At 49.4% G+C, this 22,173-nt stretch overlaps 1 long non-coding RNA gene across 2 annotated transcripts in view; it reads right to left on the bottom strand.

The window, feature by feature from the left end:
- Positions 1-253: 253 nt before the first annotated feature.
- The window catches only part of LOC109779152 (uncharacterized), a 38,426-nt gene continuing 16,506 nt past the window's right edge, over positions 254-22,173 (bottom strand). Inside the window, exons 13-18 of one of the 2 annotated variants that reach the window (XR_012201659.1) lie at positions 11,075-11,299; positions 9,591-10,814; positions 3,443-3,520; positions 1,395-1,953; positions 1,082-1,308; positions 254-979 (exon numbers count right to left, since the gene is read on the bottom strand). This is a non-coding gene — a long non-coding RNA (uncharacterized lncRNA). The remainder of the gene's footprint in view (positions 980-1,081; positions 1,309-1,394; positions 1,954-3,442; positions 3,521-9,590; positions 10,815-11,074; positions 11,300-22,173) is intronic. The other variant, XR_012201660.1, reaches the window with a different exon arrangement.

Raw genomic sequence — 22,173 nt, 5'->3', positions numbered from 1 at the left:
AACCAATGGCATAAAATTATTTGGCCACTATCCGTTGATGGATTAAGTACAGATGAAAGTTCTGAGCTTAAAAGGGTGCACAATATGAAGAATACAACAGATACATTTGTAGATATAATGAACATGTCTGATTGACACGCACATATGATTTCTGAAGTGTGATTCATGTCAACTGAGGTTCAAATGAAGCAACCAAAGCTGAGACACCACCAACCTTCCAGCCATCAAATCCTGAGTTCATTGTTCGCAAAAAGAAAAAGAAAATTCGTGAGTTCATTGATCAGATGCGAAGCAACACATTTCCTGTCGTCGTTCAAAAGAGAAATGTGAAAAACATTTACGACTCTAGCTAGCCACATAGTCTCATCTTTTCATTATTACATTCCTTCACAAACACTCGACAACGGCCACTAAACTCAGAACCAATCCATGGTCTGATCTCCCTCTCACCTTGAGGTGATAAAAAGGGCGTGCCATTGTGTAAAGCCAAGGCTTGGCTAGTAGCAGCAGGGCGACTGACATATGCATCAGTGCATCGAAGCAAAAAATAGCGCCTGCTATCTGTTTGGGTTTACATTGATCAAGTGATGGGATATACTCCTACAAGTTTGTCCAGTGCAGGCAAATGTTTTGCAGGTGAGAAACTACACCGCTCACGCGCTGCAGCAACAGCAGCTCAACTCTTGCCACGGCCCTTGGATTTCTTCTTGCTGCTCTTCTGCTTCCGTGCGCCCAAAGCCGAGGCAGCTTCTCCCATGCGGTCAGGTTCGTAATCTGAACATCCGTTGGCGCTGGCGTGCGGCTGGACAGCTGCTGCAGCATTTTTGCTCTCGTTCATTAAACATTTCTCTTGCTAAATTTTTCATCCATGCATAACCTTGCAGCAGCCAGAAAGCGCATGACCAGCTGCAGTTTCTTCTCACCACCTTGCCACTTTGAGTATAGATCCTTCACAGCAAGACTAGCTTTTTTCTCAGCCCTGTGATGACAAGACAAGCAATTTTCACGTACGAGTGATAAATTCATGTCTTACACTGGACTAAGGTACATATCATGCAGAAAAAGAGGATGGCGTACACACCTATCAATTGCAATACGGCATCTGTAGTTCTGTACTGCCTGCCATTGAGAAACATAGTTGGCCCCAAATTAACATTTCTTACCTGGCAGAAAGTTTTTTGAACTCACTGCAGATGTGCCTGATCTCTTCAACTGTTTGTGTATTAGTCGCTGCATCAATTGCAGCTAGAAGGCCTGTTTCCACGCAAGGGCGTCTCTAAGAAATTGAATAACAACCCATGCATCTTTCTGCAGAAATTAGCTTTTAGAATAACTTGGAAGCTGCCAACAATGGGACAAACTGAAAGATAACAAAACAAGCATATGAAACTCACCTGGCCCTGCTTGTTGAGTACAAAAGTCTCAAACTTCTTCCAGATAGCACTATCATTAGTTAAATCTATCTCTATCGTACTCACTGTCTTGCTATCTTGTACAGCATAAGGAATTTTTCCACAAATAACATTAGGGGAACTATCAGATTTTTCTGGCAATGGAGTCTCTTCCTTTACAGAACTTGGTTCTTCAGGGCGCAGAAGAGCCATTATCTTCAGAACACTGTACAACGAATCCTCCTTGCTAATCACATAAGCATTTAAGTTCGGACAGAGTACTGGGCCTTTGGTTGAGCCAATAACAACCATAGGATCTCCGATTGCGGCGAGTGCATCAGCAAGCACTCTTGTGAAGTTGCTTGATGTGCAAGACGCCAAAACCTCTTTTTCAAAGCATGTTCAATCTTCTGAGAGAACTCCAAAGGTAGATCCTTAAAGACTTCATTCCTCCGAAGGTTATGTGTGACCTCATAGCAATTCCCCAGGGAAAGAGTAAGGATCAGAGGATAAAGTGCAACAACTGGTCTCAGGAGGACTAGTCTGTATCAAGTGCTAGGACCTGAAGGACATATACCTCTTTCGCCTACGGAAGGCCCCCGCGTCGCCTAGGGTAGGCGACACGGGCGGCAGCCCCCAACTGCGCCGCCGCCGGGCCCCCCTTCTCCAGCTAATCCCCTCGCCGCCGCCGGAGGCCACCACCGGGCGAAGCCCGCGTCGTGGCGGCGGCGGCGGGGCCTTCCCCCCGTGGCGCGGCTCTCCTCTCCCGCGGGGCCCCGCGGTTGGCGGCCCGCCCGCGGCTCGGATCCATGGCGGCGGCCATGGCTGGTGGCACGCGGCGCAGCTTGGCGGCGGGTGGCGCCGGCGTGGACAGGTGGGCCACTTCCCTGGCGATGTGGATGGCGGGGAGGTGGTGGGCTTCGGCTGCGGCGGCGGTTCCTCGCTCGATGATGGTGGCCATGGTGATGTTCGTCCTCGACCCCGATCTACTCCGATCTGCAGCGGATCCGGCCCTTGGTGGCTTCGGTCACCGTTCTTGGGTGTTGGCCTTGCAGATCCGATGGCTGGAAGGGTTCCGGGGGAATCTCTTGGCCGGCGTGGCGGCCACTCCGATGGCAATGCCTTTGGGTGTTGCTTCCCTCGTTGGAGGCTTCGGAGAGGACCTCCTTCCTTCCACCCCTCCCAGGAGCTCAGGTGAAAACCTCAGACCCCCCTGTTCGAAGCGACGACGATAGCACGGTGGCGTGCTCCTTCCTGAAGGCGTTGCTCGGGGGCTGCTCAAGCGGCGGTGGAAGTGGCGGCGGTTCGGTGTCGACACATGCATTCTGGTCAGCTTCATCTTGGAGGTTGCGGCGACGTAGACGACGCTCGTCTGGTGGAGCTACTGCTGATGGTCGAGGCATCGTCGGCAGTCTGCGCCATCAGGTTTGGGATGCTCAGGGGGAAACCCCAGATCTGGGTCTTCCGGATCGGATGATGATGGCGTTCTATCGCTTTCCCTTCTGGGGGCATCGTCTTGGAGCAAGTGTTGGCTGGAGGGATGGTGGAGCGGTGTTTCATCTCACACATTGATGGCGGCGGAGATCGATGGCATGGCGCTGTGGAGACTCGGCGTCCGATGCGCGGAGATGGGCTCGCGCAGGAGGAGGTTGCTGTCTGGCGTCATGGTGACGTTGATGGCCGAGTGGCCAGACAAGGTAGAAGCCTCAATATGATCTGAAGACCTGTGGAAGATGGCGGCGACGACACACGAGTGTGTCTGGCCGGATTGTGCCCCGGACCCGGTATGTGGCTCGGCTGGGGCTTCCGAATGAGTTTCGGCTTCCGGCTTTTGATGTTAGGCTTAGGTGAGTGGTTTGGGTAGTGGCCCAGCTAGCACCCCTTCATCATTTTGGATAGGAGTAGCGGCATATGTTGCCAAGATGGTGGATTCAGGCACATTGTTGTAATACTTTGTAAGGTCCTCGAGAATAATCAATAAAGTAGCCGTATGCATCTCCCAGATGCAGAGGCCGGGGGTCATCTTCCTTTTCTAAAAAAAGTGCTAGGACCTGAAGTCTTGTGTGCCCATTCCTGGAGCATATGCTTGGTCGTCAAGATAGTCATAATCATCTGATATATGAAACGGCCTGATGGGTGTGCCAAACGATCAAGATCAGAATCTGGTCTCGATTTACATACCAGGTAGGTGTAAATGTAAACCTTGCTGGAACGGCACTCCAGTATATTGACCAACAGAGATTTCGTGCAGCATATAAAATCATGAAACAATTCCTTATTTAACACTATCTTAAATTTCGTTTCCTTATTTGACACTGAAAAACTTTTCCTTCCCTATCTAACAACGAGTCTAAATTTTATGCCTTTTATGACAGTTTCGTCCATTTTGAGCCTAAATGACACCTAAAAAGACCCTTTTGCCCCTCATATGGTATGTGTGTCTGCGGGCAATAGCACACGCACGCAACATCAGTGCGAGGGCAGCTGCACACACGCATCAGCACAACACACACATCAACACACACAACATCACACACGTACGCAGCACACTAACACACAACAGCGCAGACACACACAGCACACTCACAGGGAGCAGCAACACACGAACGCATTGTTAGGAATAAGCAACTTGTATTCCCATGAGGCCATAGGCCGATATAAATATACGTACAGGTGTGGTACATATGCAGGAAACCCCTTATACAACGGGATAAATACAAAGGGGTATACATGACTTATATTATAACTCTAACACCCCCCTCAAACTCATGGTGGAGGAACAACACTGAGTTTGGAGAGATAAAAGCCATGTTGTGCTCTAGTCTGGGCCTTCGTCAGGAAATCCGCCAACTGTAACTCGGAAGGCACATACTGAAGAGCAATGACCTGATCCTGCACAGTAGCGCGCACATAGAAAGCATCAACACCAATATGCTTGGTGAGCTCATGCTTCACAGGATCGCGCGCAATGCTAATAGCACCTGTACTGTCAGATAAGAGCATAGTCGGTGTAGTGACAGAAACACCAAAATCCTGAAGTAACCACCGTAACCAAGTCACCTCTGCCGTCAAAAGAGCCATAGCTCGCAACTCAGCCTCAGCACTCGAACGGGAAACTGCAATCTGTTTCTTCGTCTTCCAGGCAATGAGAGAACCGCCAAGAAAAACACAGTAAGCAGAAAGCGAACGGCGATCAGAAGGATCACTAGCCCACGTAGCATCCGCATAGGCCTGAAGCTGTAAAGAACTGGAGCTAGGAAAGAAGAGACGGTGAGAGATCGTGCCCCGAAGATATCGGAGAACACGAAGGAGATGACTATAATGAACCGATGTGGGAGCAGAGACAAACTGACTCAGAATATGAACCGGATAAGAGATGTCCGGACGAGTGACAGCTAGATAGACTAGACTGCCAACGAGATGACAATAACGCGTCGGGTCAGGGAGAGGATCACCATCAGTAGCACGGAGGTGAACATTGAGCTCCATAGGAGTCTCAACAGTGCGCTCGTCGGAAAGAGCAGCACGAGCAAGAAGATCCTGGATATACTTTTCCTGGCATATAAAAAAGCCATCAGAGGTAGAAGAGACTTCAATCCCAAGAAAGTAGCGAAGAGGTCCAAGATCAGACATAAGAAACTGCTCACTAAGACGAGCCTTTACAAAGGCAATATACTCGGGGTCATCCCCAGTGATGACCATATCATCAACATAGAGAAGAAGAAGAGTCCGGCCACGAGGAGAAAGGTGAATAAACAATGCGGGATCATGAGCACTTGCTGAAAAACCAGCAGTAGTGACCACAGAAGCAAAACGCTCAAACCAGGCGCGAGGGGCTTGCTTAAGGCCATAGAGAGAGCGACGAAGACGACACACCATGCCATCAGGAACAGAATACCCAGGTGGTGGCTGCATGTACACCTCCTCACGCAGCTCACCATTAAGAAAGGCATTCTTAACATCAAGCTGAGATATAGACCAGTGGCGTGCAGAGGCAACAGCAAGAAGTGTACGAATAGTGGTCATATGGGCCACAGGAGCAAAAGTCTCGTCATAATCACGACCATGCTCCTGCTGAAAACCACGAGCCACGAGACGAGCTTTGTGACGCTCAAGAGAACCATCGGGGCGAGTCTTAACCTTGTAGACCCACTTACAAGTGATGGGACGGACTCCGGGAGGAAGAGAAACAAGATCCCAGGTACCAGTGCGTTCAAGAGCAGCAATCTCCTCTGCCATCGCAAACTGCCATTCAGGATGAACAACAGCCTGACGGTAAGAAGTCGGCTCAAGAACAGCAGCACCAGCGGTGGGAAATCCAAAGCGATCAATAGGCGGACGAGGACGAGAACGCAAGCCATAAGTAGGCTGAGAGGAAGAGGACGACTCATCCAAGGAAGCATCCACAGGTCGTGAACGACGAGTGTAATGCTGAGGAAGAGATGGAACAAGAGAAGGAGGAATCACCAAGGTAGAATCAGGGGGTGGCGACGAAGAAGTCACCGGAGATGAAGGTGTAGAATCCGGTGACATGCTAGGTGAGGAGACCGGGGAAGATGGTAGCGGCGAATCGACGAGGGGTGGAGAAGCAGAGGGAGTGGAACGAATAGGCAAAGGCGCGACGGGGGTGATAGGGGAGTCAGGAAAAGTGAGGAAAGAGATATCCTCCACGGAAAATATCGAGGAAGATGGGCGTGGAAAGAAAGGACGAGACTCATTAAAAGTCACGTCTCGAGAGATACGCATCCGACGACCGATAGGATCCCAACAACGATGGCCCTTATGTTCATCACTGTAGCCTAAGAAGACACACTCAACAGCCTGAGCGGTCAGTTTGGTGCGTTCGCGAGGGGCAAGAAGAACATAGCAAACACAACCAAACAAGCGAAGCATCGAATAATCGGGAGAACGATCAAAAAGACGCTAAAAAGGAACACCACCCTGCAGAGCAGCGGACGGCTGAAGGTTGATGAGATAGGCGGAAGTGGAGATAGCCTCGGCCCAAAAATGAGGCGGAAGAGAGGCAGCGATCATCATCGCACGAGCCGTCTCAAGAAGGTGACGATGCTTGCGCTCAGACACGCCATTCTGGGCATGAGCACCAGGACAAGAGAACTGGGCAAGAGTACCCTGCTCAGCAAGGACACCACGCAACATCTTAGAGATATACTCACCAGCGAAGTCAGCATGAAAAACACGAATGGGTGAAGAGAACTGAGTATGAACCATGGCAGCAAAACGCTTATAAATAGACAACACCTCACTACGTGAAGTCATGAAATAAAGCCATGTGTAACGAGAAAAATCATCGATGAAAATAATATAGTATTTATGACCACCTTTCGAAGCGAAAGGAGCCGGACCCCATACATCAGAATGGACTAAATCGAAAGGACGCTTAGACACTGACTCACTATGGGAATATGGTAACTGAATCTGCTTGCCAAGACGACAACCCTAACACTCTAAAGAGACATCTCCTGAGACAGACCCCAGAAGACCTCGACGAACTAAAGACGATAACCGAGAACCACACAGATGACCAAGTCGATGATGCCACTGCTTGAAGGAACCAGTAACAGAGGCGACAGCAGCGGAGGGACTGGCGATGGTAGTGGCAGCGGAAGGAACATGAAGCCAGTCCAACTCCCAAAGACCCTGAGAAACACGGCGGCGAGGGCCAGCCCCAACCAGAGTGTGCGTGCGACGATCCTGGACAGAACAAGAGTCAACATCAAGGATGACACGACAACCAGAATCAGTAAGTTGACCGGCAGAAAACAGATTCATGGTAAGTCGAGGAACATGAGCAACATCAGGAACAGAAGAAGGAGGAGTGGAAAGATGGCCTCTACTAGCAACAGAAAGTGGAGTACCATCAGCAGTAAAGACATGAACAGGAGAATCCAGCGAGCGAAGAGAGGACAAAGCGGAAGAATGAGAAGACATATGAAAAGAAGCTCCAGAGTCCAGAACCCATGGGAATGTACCTGACTGTGTAGAGGGCGGGTGCTCAGTGCGGGAAGCATCAGTCACAGAACCAGCAGTACCCGTCGAGGAAGAACCTGAAGCCGCGAGCAGACGCTTAAGTCTCAGAATATCCTGTTCAGTCAAAGCAATGGCTGAAGCTGGCGAGGGAGATGACGAAGTCCCTGAGGAGGATGATCGCGCCTTGCGCAGGTGTTTTCGCTTGGTGTAGCACTGGGACTCAATATGACCATCATTGTTGCAGTAGTCACAATGTGAACGAGGGCGACCTGAGCCTCCAGAAGGAGTGGGCAAGAGCGGCGGAGCACTCGAGCGAGAATGGGGCGGTGCAGCCGGCGGAGTGGAAGAAACCCGAGTAGCGAGCACAGAGGGAACCTCCAGCAAACCAGCACCACGTAGGCGAGTCTCCTCAGCACGAATCTCTGAAAGCGCCTCCATGAGAGAAATACGGCCACGAGCAAGCAACTGAGCACGCCGGGGCTCAAACTCCTTACGGAGCCGAGACAGGAACTCGTAGACGCGATGAAACTCCAAATCGGCCTGGACAGCCTGACAGCAGGGGCAAGTACGACAACCAGCACTGCGGAGAGAATCAAGCTGGCGCCAGATAGCAGAACTCTGTGCATAAAAGTCATCAACAGTATAGTCACCCTGCTGAAGAGCATGCTCCTGACGAACCACAGAAAGGTATAAGGCATCACCAGAGGGCTCATAGCGCTGACGAAGACAGGTCCACATCTGGAAGACAGTAGGAAGACCCAGAAACTCAGAAGCAAACTGAGGCAGAACACTAGCAGTGAGAACAGCTGCAGCACGAGCATCATCATCAAGCCACTGGGTGTAAACAGACAAAGCACCATGATACGTCTGAAGAGCCTCCTCATAAGCCAAAGCCCTCTCATCATAGGCACGATCAGCAGCCTCATCAGCAATCTTAGCCGCATCCTTGGCGGCCTGAGTAGCGTCCGGAGGAAGAACCAGTGGAGTCGGCGGAGTAGGGGCCACCGGAGGGACCGGACGTGGCGGACAGCAGACCTCGCCAGAAAGAACACCCCAGAGACGAATGCCACGCATGTGAATGCGCATGAAGCCAACGAACTCGGTGTAGTTGGTACCATCGAAGATCACCGGACAGCGAGGGACAGCAACGTAGCCTGATGCAGCAAACATGTTTTTTTTTAGCAAAGATCCAAAATCAGCAGAAAGCCGGACGAGGACGGCGGCTGGAAGCGGGATCTGGCACGGGAATCACAGCGATCAACAATCGCGTAGGCTGAGCCCGTTCGTGTTAGCCCAGCGTGGAGGAGAGGGAGTGGCCCAGCCCAGCGTGGCAATCCACACAGCGCCGATCGGGAACTTCGAGCGGGAGGGAGCCGGCGACTTCGATCGAGCAGGGAGGACGGGGCAGCCCAGCGTGGAGGAGAGGGAGCGGCCCAGCCCAGCGTGGCGATCCACACAGCGCCGATCGGGAGGAGAGATCGAGAGGAGAGGCAGCGGCGACGGAAACTTCGAGCGAGAGGGAGCCGGCGGCTTCGATCGAGACGGATCAGCACGAGTTGCAGCGTGCAAAAAGTTGACCTAGCTCTAATACCATGTTAGGAATAAGCAACTTGTATTCCCATGAGGCCATAGGCCGATATATATATACGTACAGGTGTGGTACATATGCAGGAAACCCCTTATACAACGGGATAAATACAAAGGGGTATACATGACTTATATTATAACTAACACGCATCAGCAACACACGCGCACACAACACACACACACACACACACGCTGCAGCACGGACACACGCACCCAGTGGCGAAGCCAGCTATCTTGAAATCACTGCAAATATCAGAAAAAATCTGCCTACTCAGAACTATTGTCCAGGTACTGTAGTAGTCATGAAAGTCGCGCTTCGCCCAAGTGTGCTGCATGAAGCACAAGCATGGTTGTTCTCCCAAGATGCCCATGAGTTAAGTTTTTATTTACCGGGCAAAGATTTGCACTAAGAGAATCAGCAATCAATTCATATGCAGCTGGTGAGTCAAGTAGACACAAGAGGCTCCCCATTGTCCCATCTCTCCACACAAGGAAAACTAACTCGAAGAAGCGACACTCACAGAGAATAAAAAAGCTTCTGAACTTCTTAGAACTTTTTGGAATACTGAACTGTGGTTCTTCGAATAACTTTGCTATCTCATTTATGATAAGGATAGTTCTCACCAGTGTATATGAAGATGCAGGCTTCAGAGAAATTTCGACAGCGGACTCCAACTTCTTAAGTACACTGAAACCAACAGAAGACAGCTCATTCATCCAGAAACACTGAGCACATGAATGACACTGAGGGACACCCAATAAACATCTGTTGCCGTCTTGCTGCAAAGAATTTCTGCCAGCAATAGAAAGCCAACTTGCATTGATGTTAAGCACCACATATCTGTCAACTTCACCATCTTTTCTCAATCCAAAGTACTTGGCGCAAAGATCTTCATACATAACTGCATAATCATTTAATTCTGGACCATCGGTGTGGCGAAGATGAGACAGTACTTTGATTATGATCAACTTCCAGTGATTCCAAACATAAAACAGAGTTTGGGGTGACATCTGGTTAGAGGCCAGCATATCTTTACTACTGTTTTCATATTCAGATCCTGGCCCTAATTCTATATATTGTATCCAGAGGCTCGAGAATGAAGATGAACATCAAGAATCAAACCGGAAGCAACAAGTTCAACCAATAGTTTGGACATTTCTGCCCTCAACCAATGTGCGATTTAAACTGGGTAGAGACTTATTCACATCTGACAGTGCATCAGCTTCCACGCAAAACAAAACAGTAGAAAGACCTTTTTCGCCATCTCTTTGGCTTTTGCAAGCAACTGTCACTTTTCTGCATATCTTTTGGGAGGCCAACCTCTACCATTTGAAGACCACAGAGAATCCACAATGATATGGAGACGCCCTGTTGCATCCTTAAACAAATCTGCCTTCTCGAGCATGTCTACCTCCAGCAAGACATCTCCTTTATGCTTTGCTATTCCTGCAGCTTCTAGGAAATTATACATTTCCATCTCTAAACTCGACAGTCATCAACAAGATTCGTAGAATTTAGGAATGTCCGTACATGATCCATAGAGCTGAAAGCTTTAATAAAAGCCATCCTATGCTTTATGACGACACGCTCAAAATAATCTTGAGCACAATTATCCAGATACTTTGTTCTAATTGCAGAAACCTCAAGGATTTTGAATTCTGAAGCAAATGTTCCTCCTCCAGATTGCATAATTGTTTTCCTTCCGAGCACATGGAAAACACTTGGTGTAACATTTAGCTTTGAAGAACACTCCACTGCCTCCGACCAGCATTCAGCGATAGCAAAATAATCATCAGTATCCTCAAGTCCAGAACTGGAAGTACCACATTTTTGCATATAGACCATACCTATGGCAATGCAAAGGAACACAATGTTTAGTCAGACAGAGCTTCGTGGGGTGTAAGGTAAACTATCCATATGAAAGCTATAAAAATTGGCATTTCTGTAATTTATACAGGGATGCCATTTCCAAAAAAAATGTTTTGAGATTCGATGACATTTACTTGTATGGCTAATCTTTAAGAACAACATGTCATTTGTAAAACATTATGAAATGATGAAATCTCAAGTATGGATACAGCTTGTAAATTATGGAGAGTTGGCAGACCTGCTCTTTTGTAGTCACCTAATTTGATATAGCAATTAGCAGCTTTCATGGACTCTGTCAATCTCTGATGTTGTTTGCAATGAAGCCTTGCCCAGCTCCAAATTTGTTGAGATGACACGGTCAGCCGTGGCTAGAAGTCCGGCAGCTCTTGTGCACTTCTCTGTGTGCATCACCAGCCTTCTCGAAGCACATGGTAGCCATATCGAATTGTCCCTCACTGAATAACTACAAAAAAGAGAACTTGTGACATGGTAGCCTTCTCTATAGGATTATTGTGGCCTTTTCTTTTGCCTTGTCGCTCTACGCTCAATCTCTTGCCGCCGAGCAACTTTCGCCGCCAGTTTTCTTGGGCTATGATTTTGTGCGCAATCTTCTTTTGACAATTCAACTTCTTTGCTACTTCTCTTTTATTTTCTATTGATGCGGAGTCTTCCTCTGATGTGCCATCTTCGTGTTACCCCCTCCGGCTTGACTCGACAGGTTCGGAAGATTCTTCATGCTACGATGACCGTCTCAAGACACGAATTTCGGATTATCTTTTTTTAAGTGTCTTCAAATGTGTGCTGGGGGGAGGGGGGGGGGGGATATTACTATTTGTCTAGGAGTCCTTGTTATGCTATGTCTCTTTCCTTTACCCCATGTCTTGTGTAATAAGTCGATCGACTGAGAGAATTCGCTTTCCCCTACTCCTCGAAGAGAGAAAGCGAGGTGACTAGTTGCGCTCCAGGCGCCCAATTTACCTGCGCTGTCTCCGGTGGCTCCTTTCCTCTAGCAACCTCACGGTCGTTGGTTGGAGGGAGTCGCCGGACCCCACGTGCAGTCTGTATAGTTGTAGGCTTAAATGGGCTTGCGTAGCTAGAATTCTGCCGACCGTGGTCTTGGGTCTGACGATTTTGTTGATGGCAGCTAATAAATTCCTTCAAGTCCCGCTTCATCGTGTTGTTCCGTGTCATCGACGGCCCTTGGGTCTGGTAGGTGGTCGGCGGCGACCCCTTGGTGGCTTTTGTTCTCCGGCACCTCCATGGAACTGGAAGATTGTACATGAGTGTATTAGCCGGTGTTGGTCGTCATAGTGGCGGCTACGATGGCGGGAGGGGGGTGTGGTGGACCGATGCAGGGTTCATAGTTCAACACGGCAGGTCCGGCGACTCTCCTTCGACTTTGTCGGGCGGAGGAATGGAGCTAGGACCAAGGTGCACGGGGATGGCCCCCAGGCGACGCACCATATCGACAACGCCTTGCCTTTTGCAGCGGGCTCACAAAGCTGATTTCGGCGATGGTGCGTCTTTGGTTCAGGCATTGGCGGCTTCCTGGATGATTATTATGTCTTTGCCACCCGGGGGCTATACCACCTCTCTAGCTTCCATCAGATCTGGCTTTGAGATCCGTGTAGCGTCTTTTAGGTTTGCCATTGATTAGTCTTTCTTTTGTCTAATTGCACTGCAACGAGTTCATTAGCAATTAGTAACAAAATTAAATGTTGATACCATGTATACACATGGATCCATTTTTGGGAATCTTTTTTGAATTCAAGGGGAACTTTTTTTAGGTAATCTAAGTCTTAATCACCAACCATTTTTTGAACAATTATAGAAAGTTAGGAACTTATATTGTTTTTATACTATTAGGGAACCTTTTAGGTTAAGTATTCATGATCTGACATTTTGATACCACAATAGTGTAATAATACAGGCTCTGCCGGGACCGTATTAGTGTGGTTATTAGCATGCTTTTTTTTTCTGGCATACCATAGATTAGCATGCTTTAGTAATTGAATTCCTAAAGCACAGTGTTCACATTGTCGCTCGCCTTTGGAAGTAGCTCACCGGCTCCATCACCATGGAGGTAGCGAAAGAGAGGATGGAGGTAGAGCAGAAGGAGTTAGGACCAATTCGACTTGCCAGCAAAGCCACTCGGGAAGCGGAGGCGCTCAAGAAGGTTGTTGAGACGCTGACGAAGAGCACTGAATCCCAAAAGCCAACCATCCAGGAGCTCGGGGGAACACCTGACTCCAGAAAGGTCTCCATGACGACATGAAGGTCAAGTTGGATGGCCTCCGCAACCATTGCATGACCTAAAGGAGCAGAAGTCGCACAAGGGAATGGCTAAGAGCTTGCAGCAGGCCGTCCAGAGGACCCATGAGAGAAAGCCCACACTAAAGGCCAAGATCCAGGTGGCCCGGCAGGCGATGGAGGGTATGTGTGCGACTCTTGTCGAATCCTTCTAGTCTTTTCGCTTTGTCTGATTTCTTTGCATATTGATTGACTGTAGATGCATTCCTAGGCCTGGCGAACAAGGTGAGGCAAGCTGTGCTCCACTTTCGAAAGTTCAACAACCCAACGCTTGAAGCGCCCAATGCCTTCTTGTCGACGTCGTCAACAAGGATGAGATCGTGGCCCTTCTAGGTCGCATGCGCCAAGGTGTCAAGCTGCTGAAGATGGCGAAGGCGTCGATGCAGGAGGTGTGCGCCACCCTCTGGCCGGACGAGCAGCCAACCACCAGCATCTTTGCCCTCTCAAACAAGCTGAAGCAGGCACCTTTCGAGTTCCCCGGTGGCAACAATCGGTTGCCTACGAGGGGCCTTGGATGGTGCTAGCATTACTGGTGTTGCACCATCCGGACGCCAACGTGCAGGTTGTCGTCTAGTCGACGCTGGCCGATGATGAGGGTGTGCTTGTGAAGGTACAAACACTTTTTCCCATCATCCAGGCATATGCCTTCCATGTTGTCAAGTACTGCCCTGGGAGCACATATAGAGTAGATTAAATGTAGCAAGGAAGGCCCCCTAAATGCCGAGTAGAAATTGTAAAAACTATTGTTAAGTTAACACTTGAGTTTGCTATCTTCTCCATTTTGTTTTTGTGACGAAATCCTTTGATGTGCAAGCTATCATTCAACCTTTGCTCTTGCCAATCAGACAACCGAGTTGCGATTGTAGTTGGAGACTTGGATAACGGTCTATTCAACGAGTAAAAAAGGATGGCGCCTCCACCTCCCTAACACCCCACCCCTAGCCCCTCCGGCGATCTCCAACCCTAGCCACTACTTTCCATAACCTCCCCGGTCATCTTCTTCGGTGTTCTCTGGGCTTCTTGTGGACTACCATCTTGGATTACTTCTCATATGGGATATACCTTGGATCTGGATTGTTCTCCTCGTGCGGCCTTTGCAGAAAAGGTGTACGATTGCTATGGATCTATGATCCAACCCTCAGATGAGTCTGGGCATTTAACCATGGTGGTTTCATTCAGCAGGCACTCTTTTCGTCTTAATGAAGGTGGCGGCTACTTGGAAGCAGCTATTGGTGGTTATGTGATTGATCTACTGGTCTCATGCATTAAGGAAAGGGTCTTCTCATTCAATGTTTCGTGCAAGCAGGTTGGTTTTATCATTCTTGATCTTCGGTCTTACTCTTACCCGTAATTCATATGTTTTTTCCATCTTTGGGGTCAGGCAACAAAGCCTTTAGTCCCAAACAAGTTGGGGTAGGCTAGAGGTGAAACCCATAAGATCTCACGACCAACTCATGGCTCTGGCACATGGATAGCAAGCTTCCACGCACCGTTGTCCATAGCTAGTTCTTTGGTGATACTCCAATCCTTCAGGTCTCTCTTAACGGACTCCTCCCATGTCAAATTCGGTCTACCTCGACCTCTCTTGACATACTCTACACGCTTTAGCCGTCCGCTATGCACTGGAGCTTCTGGAGGCCTGCGCCGAATATGTCCAAACCATCTCAGACGATGTTGGACAAGCTTCTCTTCAATTGGTGCTACCCCAACTCTATCTCGTATATCATCATTCCGGACTTGATCCTTCCTCGTGTGGCCACACATCCATCTCAACATACGCATCTCCGCCACACCTAACTGTTGAACATGTCGCCTTTTAGTCGGCCAACACTCAGCGCTATACAGCATTGCGGGTCGAACCGTTGTCCTGTAGAACTTGCCTTTTAGCTTTTGTGGCATTCTCTTGTCACAGAGAATGCCAGAAGCTTGGCGCCACTTCATCCATCCGACTTTAATTCGATGGTTCATATCTTCATCAATACCCCCATCCTCCTGCAGCATTGACCCCAAATATCAAAAGGTGTCCTTCTGAGGCACCACCTGCCCATCAAGGCTAACCTCCTGCTCGCACCTAGTAGTACTGAAACCGCACATCATGTACTCGGTTTTAGTTCTACTAAGCTTAAACCCTTTCGATTCCAAGGTTTCTCTCCATAACTCTAACTTCGTATTTACCCCCATCCGACTATCGTCCACTAGCACCACATCGCCCGCAAAGAGCAAACACCATGGGATATCTGCTTGTTTATCCCTTGTGACCTCATCCATCACCAGGGCAAAAAGATAGTGCTCAAAGCTGATCCCTGATGCTTGCTCCGCCTATGTTATCTCAACATAGCCAGTCCCAAGCCCGGGTAAAGGAGGAGGGTTGTGATAGGCTTGGCGAGCCAACATGAAAACTCAGCCACTCTTCTGGAGATGAAACCCAAAAGAAAGGTTATTGCTTTACGGTTGTTCAAGCTAAAATTGATGGATGTCTTATGGCCGGCTATGATCTTCGACCTTAGGAACGTTTGCCGGTTCCTCCTTTGACCGTCGGTCACTCTTTAGTGGACGAAGGCAAGCCGCACATCACTTTTGGTTCTTTCCAGCAACTTGATCAGCCTTCCCTCGTGATTGGCGGGAACCCTTCCATTTCAAACCTCGAGTTCTTAACTTGAGACAATGGTTGCCTAGCGTTGTTCCCGGCCCATTTGTTGAGATTGTGGTCCTACCTAGCACAGTTTCCATCCTATCTACTGAATTTGTGGTCTCGCCTAGTGCGGTCCCTAACCCACCTGTTATTGTTGTGGTTTGTCCTCCCGCTGGTCCTGGACCATCCGTTGCTACCGATTCACCTGAGCGGGTCGTGTCCCCTGACCCATCTGATAATGCTGCGGATCCTGCTACTCCCGACGTCGTGGCTTCCCCATTGGGCTCAGCCCAACCTGTCGATAATTCTCCGGCTGATGTTAGTTCTAATGATTCGGATGGTTTGGAATCAGTTGTCGAGGACATTGCTTTTCGGTTTTGGAAATGGCAGAAGTGTTTTTCTATGTCACATTTTTCTGTCTCATGCACCAACCAAATAAAATGTCATCTTGTTTTCGCAAAGGCCACAAAGCAAAATCATGCACTGTATCTGCACCTGCAATGGGTGTTAGGTGGGTCCTCAAGCTTAATGCAACTTCTCCAAGTCAGTCTACCAGGATTAACTCGCCCGACGCCTCAAGTTTCCACCAAAGCCTTGCTATTCGACCAATGTCAAGTCCCATCGAGTTGTCACCTCCTTTGCCCTCTTCGCCATCTCCCCTTCCTCGAAAGTCTAATCCTCTCGGGCAGATGGCCAATTTCGAGCTTGATCCTGAAGAGTTCACACCACCAGGCTTCAACATCATTAACGGTGGGCCACTCTGGCTGCCTCAGATTTTTCTTCTTGCCGGCCATGGCGCCAAACAGGAGGCATGAGGAGTTCGCCATCGCCATTGTCGAACCATCGCCGCTTCCTGAGGAAGTGTTCCACTTCCGCAATTTGGTTGTGACTTTGTTGTTAACAATCTAGGGAGGGATATTTTAGATGCTCAACCATGGATTCAAGGTGTCGGTCTGTTTTGATTCCGTAGCCCTGCGGGTAGGCATACTATGGTAGATCATCCTCCTTTCAATTTGGGGAACGGTTGTTTTGTCAGATTTATTCCGCATGATGAAGGGATCAATTATAGGGCTACACATGGTTTTCGTTGTGGTTCGATAATGATCCTTGCGATTTTGTTGGATTGCCATCGTAGAGAGTACATCTCAAATGCTATCAATACCATTGACCTTTCCATGGCTGCTACGAGAATGATCCTAGGCTTGTACACACTTTGGCATATGTTTGTTTCCCTGCTCCTTCACTTGTTCCTAGAGATATGGTATATCAAGAGTATGAGCCTATGAGGATTCCAGAGCAACCAGGATTTCTTGGACTACGCCAGTCTATGTGTTGTCTACTGATTTTGCGGATGTTTTTCTGGTTAATAAGGATCTCGTGCCGTTTAAGGGTAACCCTCACTCGCTTCCAGGGCAGATGCATTTTATAACAACTGGGCTATGACAGAGTTTCCTGAGATTGGGTGGAACGACGTTCCCTCACCTGCAAATAACCACAACTAGCAAGTTTATGTGGAGGTTGAAGACAAGCTACAAGTTGTGTAGGAGCCCTCCCAGGAATCCATGGTCCGTCAGGTTTCAGATGGCTCTATTAATTCAATCAACAATGGTGTTCTTGAGGCACAATAGCACGGTGCTTTGGTTCTGTATCAGCCTCCAGGTGCTCAGCCGGTGATTCAGCTTGGCCGAGTAATTATAGTTTTGGCCCGGTTCTTCCTCCTGTGATGCAGTTGCATCGCAACTTTGAGCGGTTGATGCCGCTCATGTGGGTTGCTAAAGTTCCTAATCGATCTTTATGTCTCATGTTGGTCCAATTGTGCTAACCAAGAGATCCTAGTGGAGATGCTATGGCCTTTCAGTTCCCGCTTTCTGTCGAGCTCTAGCAGAGGCGTTCTGTTTCTCCTATCAGACGTTCTTCTCCAGTGAAGAGACATGTGGCTCACTCGCTCTGTTTTGATTTTGGTGTTGTTGATTGCCCCATTTAGGATGTTCCTGCTCCCATGAACTTCACTTTCTTTGTTCTACCAGTGAAGCATGTTGTACCAGTGAAGCAGCCAAAAGGGTGGTCCCGTAAAGTTGTTGGAGCTACTAACGCTAAGATTCTGGTGGAGTCTCAGGTTCGTCGCAGTGCTCGGCTTAGTGCTCTTCGTGATGGTTCTAAGAGCTCACCTGCTGTGATCAAGCCTAGCGCGATGAAGAAGCCATTTGTTCGTCCTTCTAAGAAGTGCAAGACTTCGTCTGCAACGCCGAAGCCTTCTCCATGCCTGAACCAAGCTACTGACAAAGATGTTGCTCCGTCTGGTGCGCTACCCCATACTCGCGTGATATTCAACGCATTGGTGGCCGGCTCGGAATCGCTCCTGAGAAGCTCGCTGCTGATAAGCTTATGGCTCATCCTACTTCATCTTCTACCAACAAGGGATCTAATGATAGTTAGATCATCGCTCATGGGATTGCTCGTGTACCCCTCTAAACATCACTTATCTTCCTCGCCATCCTCCCACCATTCCTCGCCGCAGGCCATGCGTGTCGCACTGCCCTGCCACGTGCGTACCCACCTCCAGAGTTGTCCGCTAGCGGCCACGCGGTTTGCTCGGCTCACCCGCATGCCTCACACCGCCTGATTGCATGACGCATGCCTCGAACCGCTCAGTCGAGAGCCCACCCACCTCCACGACTTCCCGCTGCTCCCCGGCATCGTCCTTCCCTACCGAACAACGATGGCCAGCTGTGTCCTTCCCCGTGGATAGTGTTGGAATGCATCTACAGGTCAACATGGCATGCATGCTTGCACGTAGCTCTACTAGTCGTTGCATCTCTGTAACTAGATGAGATATACATGTGCGCACGATCCCATGCAGCTAGATATTAGGAGATAGCTACGACAGAAGTTAGCGTTAGTTAGAGTACCTGCATGTGCTTTGTGTATATGTACACCCTTGGGCACTGAGTAAATTGTTCTGTTCGAGACAAGGGCGTCAGCGTCCATTTCGTGGAGGCGCGGGCAAGAGAGGGCGATGCCACATAGGGTGTTGCTGCAAATGCGATCGAGAGGGGTCGGGCTGATAAGAGATAGAGCAAGCGGAGGCCCCATGGCATGGAGGCAGGGCCCAGCCTTGGCGGTGGAGTGGCTGTCAAGGTGGAGAGTGCCCTGGTCGTATATCCCGACAGGAGGAGCAGGTCCATCCCCTCTACCTGGTGGTGTGGCTTGGGTTAGAGGATAAGAGGTGTTAAGAGTACTATATATATAGCCATGTAGCCTTTCGTATTTACCCCATCGTATAAGTTTTTTTTTGCATATTTCCTGCACCTGCACATGTATATATATACTGGCCTATGGCCCTTTGAGAATACAAGTTGCATATTCCCTAACATGGTATTAGAGCTAGGTCAATTTTTTGCACGCTGCAACTCGTGCTATTGATCCTCCGTGGCCACCGCCGCTGCTTTTTCTCTCCATCGTAGCAGCCGATCAACCCAAGGCCGCTCGTCTCCTTCCCTGCAGTGACGCTGCCGTTCAACTCCCTCCCGTCCAGATCGCAGCCTCCAGCGATCGATCCAGATCAAGCCAGCCACAAGAGCCTTCGCCTGCGATCGATCTTCCGAAGCCCTGTTTTTCGCCGCCCCTCGCCGGATACGGTCGCCAGTCTTCGTCGCCCTCGTCCGGTCCAGCCGCCCCTCACCGGATTTGGCCGCCAGTCGCCGGTCTTAGTCGCCCTCGTCTAGTCTGGCCGCCCCTCGCCGGATTCCACCACCTCCGGCTCGTCTCTGCTGTTGGCTCTCGTCCCATCAATCTGCTGCTGCAGCAAGCACTGACCGCCAGGACCCTCTTTCTGTACTGTTGTCTGCCCAGTGATTGCCAAAAAAAGTCAAAAAAAGAAAAATGTCTACAACATCAGGCTATGTTGCAGTTCCTCGTTGCCCGGTGAATTTTGATGGCACCAACATCGAGTTCGTTGGCTTCATGCGCATTCATATGTGTGGCATTCGTCTATGGGGCGTTCTTCTTGGCGAGGTCCGCTGTCCGCCGTGCTCGGTTCCTCCTGTGGCCCCTACTCCACCGACACTACCGGTTGTTGCGAATGCTACTCAGGCTGCAGCTAAGCTTGCTGATGATGCTGTCGTTCGTGCTTATGATGAGCAAGTTTTGACTTATGAGGAGGCTCTTCACACGTATCATGAGGCTTTGTCTGCTTATACTCAGTGGCTTGATGATGATGCTCGTGCCGCAGCTGTTCTCACTACTAGCGTTCTACCTCAGTTTGCCTGTGAGTTCTTGGGCCTCCCTACCGTATTTGAGATGTGGACCCGTCTTCGTCAGCGCTATCAGCCCTCTGGTGATGCCTTATACCTGTCTGTTGTCCGCCAGGAGCTTGCTCTTCAGCAGGGTGACTCCACTGTTTATGATTTCTATGCACAGAGTTCTGAGCTTGATTCTCTCCACAGTGCTTGTTGTCGTACTTGTCAATGTTGCCAGGCTGTGCGGGCTGATTTGGAGTTTCATCGTGTCTACGAGTTCTTGTCTCGGCTCCGTAAGGAGTTGGAGCCCCGGCGCGCTCAGTTGTTTGCTCATGGCCGTATTTCTCTCATGGAGGCGCTTTCAAAGATTCGTGCTGAGGAGACTCGCTAATGTGGTGCTACTTTACTTGAGGTTCCCTTTGTGCTTGCTACTCGAGCTCCTGCTCTGCCGCATGCTGCACCGACTAATCCTCGCTCCAGTGCTCCGCCGACTCCTACTGGCGGTCAGGGCCGCTCTCGTCCTCACTGTAGCTACTGTAACAAGGATGGTCATGTTGAGTCAGTGCTTCCAGAAGAAGTGACACATGCGTAAGGCGCGGACATCATCTTCAGGGACTTCTACTTTGACATCTTCAACCACTTCCTTGACCGAGCAGGATATTCCGAGACTTAAGTGTGAGCTTGCCGCTTCAGGTTCTTCGACGGGTACTGCAGGTTCTGTGACTAATGCTTCCCGCAGTGAGCAACCACCCACTACACAGTCAGGTACATCCCCATGGGTTCCGGACTCCGGAGCTTCTTTTCATATGTCTTCTCATTCTTCCAATTTGTCCTCTCTTAGATCGCTTGATTTTTCCTGTTCATGTACTCACTGCTGATGGTACTCCTCTTTTTGTTGCTAGTCAAGGCAATCTTACCACTTATTCTATTCCTGATGTGGCACATGTTCCTCGACTTACCATGAACCTGTTACGTTGACTCTTGTTCTATTCAGGATCGTCGCACGCACACTTTGGTTGGGGTTGGCCCTCGCCGCCATGACCTCGGGGTCTTTAGTTAACTAGCTTCATGTTCCTTCCGCTGCCTCAGGAGATGTCCTTAGTTAGACCTTGGGGTTGGCATCATCGACTTTGACATCTTTATGGTTCTCGTTTGTCATCTTTAGTTCGTCGAGGTCTGTCTCAGGAGATGTCTCTTTTGAGTGTCAGGGTTGTAGGCTTGGCAAACAGATTCAGTTACCTTACCCCACTAGTGAGTCAGTGCCTCAACGTCCTTTTGATTTAGTCCATTCCGATGTATGGGGTTCGGCTCCCTTCGCTTCGAAGGAGGGCCATCAATACTAATATTATTTTCATAGATGATTTCTCTCGTTACACTTGGCTTTATTTTATGACTTCTCGCAGTGAGGTTTTGTCCATCTACAAGCGTTTTGCTGCCATGGTTCACACGCAGTTCTCTTCGCCCATTCGCGTGTTTCGTGCTGACTCCGCTGGCAAGTATATTTCCAAGATGTTGCACGGTGTTCTTGCTGAGCAGGGGACTCTTTCTCAGTTCTCTTGTCCTGGTGCTCACGCACAGAATGGTGTGGCTGAGCGAAAGCATCGTCACTTTCTTGAGACGGCTCATGCGTTGATGATCGCCGCCTCTCTTCCGTCTCATTTTTGGGCCGAGGCTGTCTCCACCTCCACCTATCTCATCAACCTTCAGCCATCCGCTACTCTACAAGGTGGTGTTCCCTTTGAGCGTCTCTTTGATCGTTCTCCTGATTATTCGGCGCTTCGTTTGTTTGGTTGCGTTTGCTATGTTCTTCTTGCCCCCCGTGAACGCACCAAACTGACCGCTCAGTCCGTTTAGTGTGTCTTCTTAGGCTATAGTCATGAGCATAAGGGCTATCATTGTTGGGATCCTATCGATTGTTGGATGCATATTTCTCAGGATGTGATTTTTGATGAATCTCGTCCCTTCTACCCGCAACCATCTTCCTCGACCTTTTCAGTTGAGGATCTCTCTTTCCTCACTTTTCCTGACACACCTATCACCCTGCTTCTCCGCCTATTGTCGATCCACCGTCACCCTCTCCCATGGTTTCCTCACCTCGCCTGTCACCGGATTATGCACCTTCATCCCCGGTGACTTCTTCATCTCCATCTCCCGAGT

The sequence above is a fragment of the Aegilops tauschii genome, chromosome 2, assembly GCF_002575655.3.
Source record: "Aegilops tauschii subsp. strangulata cultivar AL8/78 chromosome 2, Aet v6.0, whole genome shotgun sequence".
Classification (NCBI taxonomy): Eukaryota; Viridiplantae; Streptophyta; class Magnoliopsida; order Poales; family Poaceae; genus Aegilops; species Aegilops tauschii.
Note: the sequence above shows the minus strand (reverse complement) of the source record. Positions and strands in the feature narration are given on the sequence as shown.